Here is a 7387-nt window from a genome sequence, read left to right on the forward strand (position 1 = left end):
TCAGAAAGGCAGGGCAGAAGCTCTGTGATCTGTTGGCTTAGCCCTGATTGCTCTCAGCTCATGAAGCACAAAGCATTACTCATCTCTTCTGCCTCGGCAGGGGCTATGAGAACCTTTGGCTCCAATCTCAAGAGAACACGGGAGTCTCATTTTATTTTGCACCAGTCATTTTGGCTGTTCTGAGTCTAGAGCTCTTTTCTCCAACGATGGAGGAATAGGAGAAGCAGCAGAGAGAGAGAGAGAGATCCAGCGGAAAGGAGTGAGGAGGATGGCAAAGAACTAGTGTTAAAAGAGACAGGGAGAGAGACAGACAGAAAAATATACAAGACACACAGAGGCAGAGAGACAGAGACAGATGGAGAGAAGCAGATAGAGGCAGAGAAAAAGAGAGAGAGAGATTGATTCTACAGAGGAGTAAGTATGTAATGGGAAATCTCATGACCCCAGTGTCAGAGAGGACAGCTAGCTGGGTGAGGTGAACTCTGGGCCCTGGGTCCTCTAATGAAAGGATCAATGTTAAGTACTCCATGTGTGCCTTTGAGTTTGTAGAATTGTCTATCATACAGTCGCAGTTTGAGCCTTAAAATGATCTAAGCACTGCACGTTAGCTATAGATATATTGCCCCCAAATCTCATAAAATCTAAGGAAAAGGTGAGCAGGGAGAACAAAAGAGAAAGACTTTGCTCTTCCCCTGATCCATGCTCCACCCCACCCCCATCCTCCAAGCACAAAGCTCCTTGAAGACTTTAGTGGGCCCTTGTGTGTCTGGAGCTCCAGGACTCCTGCATGTCACTGGGCCGAAGACCAAGCTCCTTGGCTGGAGTCTTCTCTCAGGCATGTCCTAGCCTGGGGTGTGAGGAAGAAGAGGAGGTCTTTCATTCCCCCCTCTGCACCACTTCATTCAGATTCCATTGCAGGAGTCATTTACAGTGATAGCCAAAGAGAAGAAATGTGTGAGAGAAGAATGGTTCTGGTTTCCAAGCAGAAATTGCTAGGGAATAGTCATCTAATCAATACGGATCAACAGAGCGCCTTAGAAAACTCTGAAGCCGCCATTCTTTAAATAGAGCCTCCCCTTAAAACAGCTCTGTTGATCAAGGTAACAGAAAAGGAAAAATCAAGAAGAATAAATTTTTTTTTTCAAGAACTGACTGTACATTGATACAACCACTTTGGAAACATATGCATAACACCAGCAATTCTACACGCTGGTATATAGCCAACATACATGAGTGTTTTGTCCATCAAAAAGATACACTCAAGAATGTTCACAGCTTTATGCATAATCGCCTCCATCTGGAAACAACCCAAATATCCAGCAGCAGCAGAATACACGTACATAGATCAACAGTGGCTTATTCACACAGAGTATTATGTAATAATGAATAAAGAATGAACGGCTGATATGCAAAAACATGGGTGAATCCGCAAAGGGAACATTGAATGAAAGAAGTGGTGCATACTGAATAATCCCATTTATATGAAGTTTGACAGTAAGGAGAACTAATCTATGGCAACAGCTGTCAGAAAAATGGTCAATTTGGTGAAAAGTGCTGCCTGTGAGGTGACACAAGTGGAGGGTATCCTGAAAATGTTATGCATTTTTATCTGGATGGTAGCCACAAACACACACACACAAATTCTTTAAGCTGTGTACGTTTATGTGATACTTCAAAATTTTTAATGCATATTTTTAAATGTCACCCTGTAACTCCAAAATTTAAACTGCCACTTGTCACTTCTTTGTTTTTTTAATTGTTTGGGAGGGTACAAAGAATTAGGTTACACTGATTGAGTTTGTTAGATAAAGTCCCTCTTATAATTGAGTCCTGCCCCCAAGACTTAGTGTGCCGTACACTGTGACCTCCCCATCCTTACCCTCCTCCCCTCTCCCTGCTCCCTCATTCTCCCACCCCACCCCTTGTATTAGTTCCTCTACTGCCTTCATATTAGAATTGAGTACATTGGATTCTTGTGTCTCCACTCTTGTGATGCTTTACTTAGAAGAATGTGTTCCACCTCCATCCAGGTTGATACAAAAGATGTGAAATCTCCATCTTTTTAATGGCAGAATAGTATTCCATGGCATACATACACCATAGCTTGTTAATCCATGCCACTTGTCACTGCTAAAGGGCCACAAGATTCACAGAGCTTGTTCCTTGTTTTCCATCTTGAAGAAAATGGAACAATACCTGCCCATTGTACACGTGGGGTTCTCAGGCAGAGGCACCACTACAGACCCTACAGTCTAAGGCAGGTGTCATGGAAAGTGGAGACTATGGTCTGAGATCTGTGCCCCTCCCAGACACATCTTTTCTCCTGGCATTACTGATGTGGTTCACAATAGCTGTGGCTGGACATAGCTGGTGGTGCTACTAAAAGGATTCCCCATCCCGTGGCCCTGCCACTCTCTAGAGCAGAGTTGGATAACTGCAGGTCCTGGATGATCCTCAAGAGGTGCCAAGTGGGAACTGAATTATAGTCCAGCTTTGTGAGATCTAATAGCTATCATTGCAGTGTGATCCAACAATGCCACAGCGTGAGACCACATGCTAACAGACAGCTCCTGGTGAGTATGTGCATGTGTGTGAGTGTGTGTTGGGCAGTGAGGTGGGGCGGATTTCCAGAACTTCAGACAGAGATGTCCTCCTCCCAAAGCCCAGGAACCTGGATGAGTCTACTGTTTCAGCACCAGGGACAGCAACGCATGCATTAAATGGATCTGGAAATAGACTGGGTTGGCAAACAGTATTTGCGGAGAACAATCTTCCCACGGTTTGCTATTTACACACAATGCTACTGCTTCCAGCTTTGTATAACAAATTAAATTTCTGACAGCATTTAAAAAGTATGTGTGATGAGAAGATTGGTTTGGAAAATACCCAGCACCTTCTCCTTCTTTCAATCCTCCAGTCCTCCAATCCAGGTGTTTCCCAAGGGACCCAAACGTCAGGGAATGCCCAGGTAAGTGATGTTTCTAAACGGTGTTTCTGGAACTGTCAGTGGAGGACATTCACAAAAGAGCAGACCCTCTGGAACACACCCTATTTTCCAAAACACAGACACAAGAATACTTTCCTCTGTAACAGACAAGTTATTTTAAAATCTCTTCTCTAAAATATGTGAATGGACTGACATATGAATTCATTCATTTATTCATTCATTCCACTAGTATTTTTTGAAAGCCTTCTGTGCACCAGGTACTGGAAATAAGTGAGAAATCAAATAAATCCCCTGCTCTCGTGGAGTTTACATTCTAGTGGGAGGGAAGAACAATAAATAATGAACATATCAGTAACTAGGATAGTTCTAGTTTGTTCTAAATGACATGAAAAAAAAAAATAAGCAGGGAAATGGGCTGTGTAACAACTGAGTGAGAACCGCCTTGGCCAGGAGGGCTCAGGGACGGTCTCTCCGAGGGGGCACGGTGGAGTTGACTTGGACAATGAGAAGAAACTAGACCTGTGAAGATCTAGCAGAAATGCAACCCCAGCGAAGGGTGCAGCAGCTGAAAGTGCCAAAGTGGACTCAAATGTGGCATGTTCAGAGGGTGGGAAGGAGGCCAGGGCAGAGGGAGCATAGTGGCGGAGGGGGCATCATGGAAGCAACCTCAGCTAGTCGGAAGGGTTGCCAACAGGGGAGACTGCATGCTACCAATTATACAGTGAACCAAAGCACCAACATACAACAAGGTCAGACAATTAAGTTCAAGAGCTTGTCTGAGAAAGAGTAGTACATGCCTCATTGCTGAGTATCAGTGTGGTCACCTTGGAAGTACCCTCCTTGGGAAGCTATGCACTGACACCAGAGCCTAGTCCACCCTTCGAAGCAATTTGGGAACTCTTTTCCTGGAATGACCATCTGTTGTTCGTACACAGCATTTAAAGCATTAATACAACACCAGCCATAGGTGCCTTGGGAATCTGCACCCAATGTTACCTCCAGGAAGGAAGCAAGCAAAACCACGAGGAAAAGACCAGGACTACTTGGCTCCACACCAGGGCCCCAGCCCCAGTTCCCTCTCATTCACTAATTCACTTGAGGATGACCAGCAAATCGCTTTCTCTACCTGGGCCTTATATGCTTCTCAACTGTAAAACTGGGGCTTACCTGAACTCTGCAATCCTCTAGGCCTGGCAGTCTGCAAGTCTGAAGGTGGCCCAGCACCTGCGTCTGCCACATTGTTTTTGCTTCCACACCTGAGTATCTGTCTCCTCTGGTTCTCCTACTGCCCCCCACAAGTATGGAAAGCTTGTGTTGTTGTACCCATTTCAGGATGGGAACACTGAGATCTGAGGGCACATGGGACTCTTCACAAGCTTACAGACTGCTTGAGGTAGAGACCTAGATCCCATCACAACTCACCCAGGTAAACCCTGCCTCTCCCAGAGGGCCTGATGATGGTGCCTTTCACAAGGCCTTCCTCACCTCACTCCCCAGTCATCCCCTTTCCCTCCTCCCCACCCCTTCTGGTCCCCGCTGGGCCCTGGCTGTCCTGCAAGTTCTCTGACCATCCTCAGGAGGGGTGTATGTTGCTATTTTGGTTTCAAGGCCACTGTTAAACTCCATCATGCTGGCCCTTCCACTAGGCTTGTAATTGGAATCTGTCAGCTCATTAACATGAGGACAGGGAGGAGGACACTCTGGGCTTTATCCACCAGTCTTGATTTAATAGGTGTTCCCTTCGCAGCTCCTGGGCCTTGGAGGAATCTCTGTCCTGCCCGAATGTGCCTGTTTGTCACGGAAATTGCCATTTGCCCACACGTATAAATCTGTAAGACAGCCTCCCGTCATTTCCAGTAGTTCTGCAGGCTGTGCTCAGAGCAGCCTGGGCAGGTCTGAGACTATCTCTGCTAACATCAGAGGGATCTTGACCACCCAAAGAGCTCATGGAACAGCTTCTAGGTGTCAAAAGTCGGCTGTTCCCCCAGCACTGTGCTCAGGTCTCATGTGCATCATCTCATTCAATCTTCACCATAATCCCAGTCTCCACATTTTATACGAGAACACTGAGGCTCAGACAGACCTAGGAGACTTGCACAATATCACAGGAATGGAAAGCAGCTGCCCTAGTTACCCAGCTTCCAGGTCATCTCAAGGATTCTTGGATTCCTTGGGGAATAAAATCATGGTGGGAGGAGAGGAGGGAATGGAGGTGACCAACTCCAGGGGGGTGAGGATGCCCCCAAAGCATTTTCCTAGAATTCTCCCCTGGAGATGTTCTGGCTCGCCTCTGGAGGAAGTTCTCCCTAGAATGAGTCTTGGGGCTCAAAACCTTGGTCTTTTCACCATATTTGTGGTACAATCATCCCTTTGTCCTCTTCTCTGGTGGTAAGAATTCTTTCAATTGTGCCGGAAACATAAAATTATTGGACAGGACCAGCTTAGGACCACAATGCTACCTGGAGATGCCAGCAGCATGGTCAGACCTCTCTCTATCTCTCTCTCTCTCTGGGTCTACAGACAGCCTTCCCCCAGCTGGAAGCCTCAGACTCACCAGCAGGGCCTGACTTGCATCCTCCTAGAAAATTCCTCTCCCAAATTCACAGACCAACACCAGGAAAAATTCAAATGGCCCTGCTTGGGTCTCATATCCATCCCTGCACATTTCTGATGGACCAGCACAGCCTAGGTGACCACGTGGTGGGAAGGGGAGGAGGGGGACACTCCATGCCAAGGCCAAGCATGCCTGTACTGTACTTTCAAAGATAAACCCCCAATATCTCCCACCCCACATGCTTTTCTTACATGTGACTGACACTCTGCAGACAGCTCTCCAAGGGGCCTTGAACAAACCCACTATTCCTCCTTTCCCCCCGTTTTCCTCTACATTTCTCCACTGTAGAATGAGGTGGGGATGCAAAACTCTGAGATGGGGAGGAATGCCTGACATAGCGCAGGTCTAGGCCCCGTCCCTTCTTGGGAATGTAACATCCTGAGTTAGGGAGGACGTGGAAGCAGGATGTCCTTCAAAGCTTTAGCCCAGGGAGTCACACTCGCTTTCAGGGTCCCCCAGCTGTGGCACACGTGAGGCAGGTGCAGTAGGGACTCCATCCACCCCAGGCCACTTTGTGGAGCCTTGGGGGACCCACTCATAATGGATCCCAGGCTTCTTCTGTCCTTGCTGCCTGTGATAAACCTGCTTTACATGACTTACGGTGTTTGACAGCATCTGTCTCACCAGAGTCAGAGACGTCGGCAACCTGTGCACAGTGAGCCTGCCTCCCGCCACGCCCCTCATCTCACACTTGGGTTTAGGTTCCTGCCCCTTGAAACTGGGTGGACCTTTGTGGCTTCCCCAACCAATAGAATATGACAAGAGTGACAGTACCTCATTTTTAGGCTTGGTCTTAGGAACTGGCAGTTTTCACTTCTTCCTTCTTGAGACACTCACCTCTGAAGTTCCCATTTAAGAAGGTCAAGGCTGCCATGTTGTGAGGAAGCCCAGGCCACCTAGAGAGCCTCTGTGCTACAGCTCTGACGGACAGCCCCAGCTGAGATCTAAGACTGAGTCCTCCTAGATGAGAAGCCAGAAGACCCTGACGCCGCAGAGACAAGCCATCTCTGCTTGCCCTTTCCCAACGTTTGACCCATAGAATCTGTGAGTATAATAATTGATTGTTTTAAGCCTTCAAGTTTGGGGTAACACGGCATGCAGCAAAAGAGGAAAAACTCTGTGTGTGTGTACTCGTGTCAGGGTGTGATGGGGAAGGACAGTGTCCCACAGGAATCAGAAGGAGAGTAGCAGGGGAGCCAGTACACAAACAGGTGCTGTGTCTTACCCCTGAAGACCTGCCCGTGGCACCACCATTTACAGAGAAGTGCACCAATGTCTGGTATTAGGAGGAGTGATTGCGTGATCCAGGCAGCATGCTAATTGGTACCTCCCCCAACCCAGGCAGCAGGGCACTGTGGTTAAGAGGGAAGCGTCTACATCAGACACCTGGCTCTGCCCCCGCCCACTGTGCGTCCTTAGGCACCTTCTTCAGTCCCATGTGTTTCACTGTCCTGTGCCCCTCCTCCAGAGTTACTATGGAGATTAAACTGAGATAACCCAGGTGAAGGACTCAGCACTTCGCTCACGTTAATTCAAACAAGACAGAGCCTCTCCAACTCCTTGTTTAACTAAGACTCCTAGAGAAGCCTGGTTCCTGCGAGGTGGCGGCCTCTGGTTTAACAAAGAAAATGCATGGATGCCTTTCAGAAAACAGGAAGATCCGTTTGAATAGTACTGCCAGGCCTTAAATTATTAAGTAAGACAATCAAACAGAACTGTGGGGGGTTTTAAAGAGTAAAATGTCCTTACCATGGAGTTTTTGTGACCCTCTCTGAAGTCACTTGTTAGAAAAAAATATCTGCAAGTGGGGATGTTTTGATGCGGAC

This window comes from Otolemur garnettii, unplaced genomic scaffold (genome assembly GCF_000181295.1).
Source record: "Otolemur garnettii isolate 467f Iridium unplaced genomic scaffold, OtoGar3 scaffold00067, whole genome shotgun sequence".
Taxonomy (NCBI): Eukaryota; Metazoa; Chordata; class Mammalia; order Primates; family Galagidae; genus Otolemur; species Otolemur garnettii.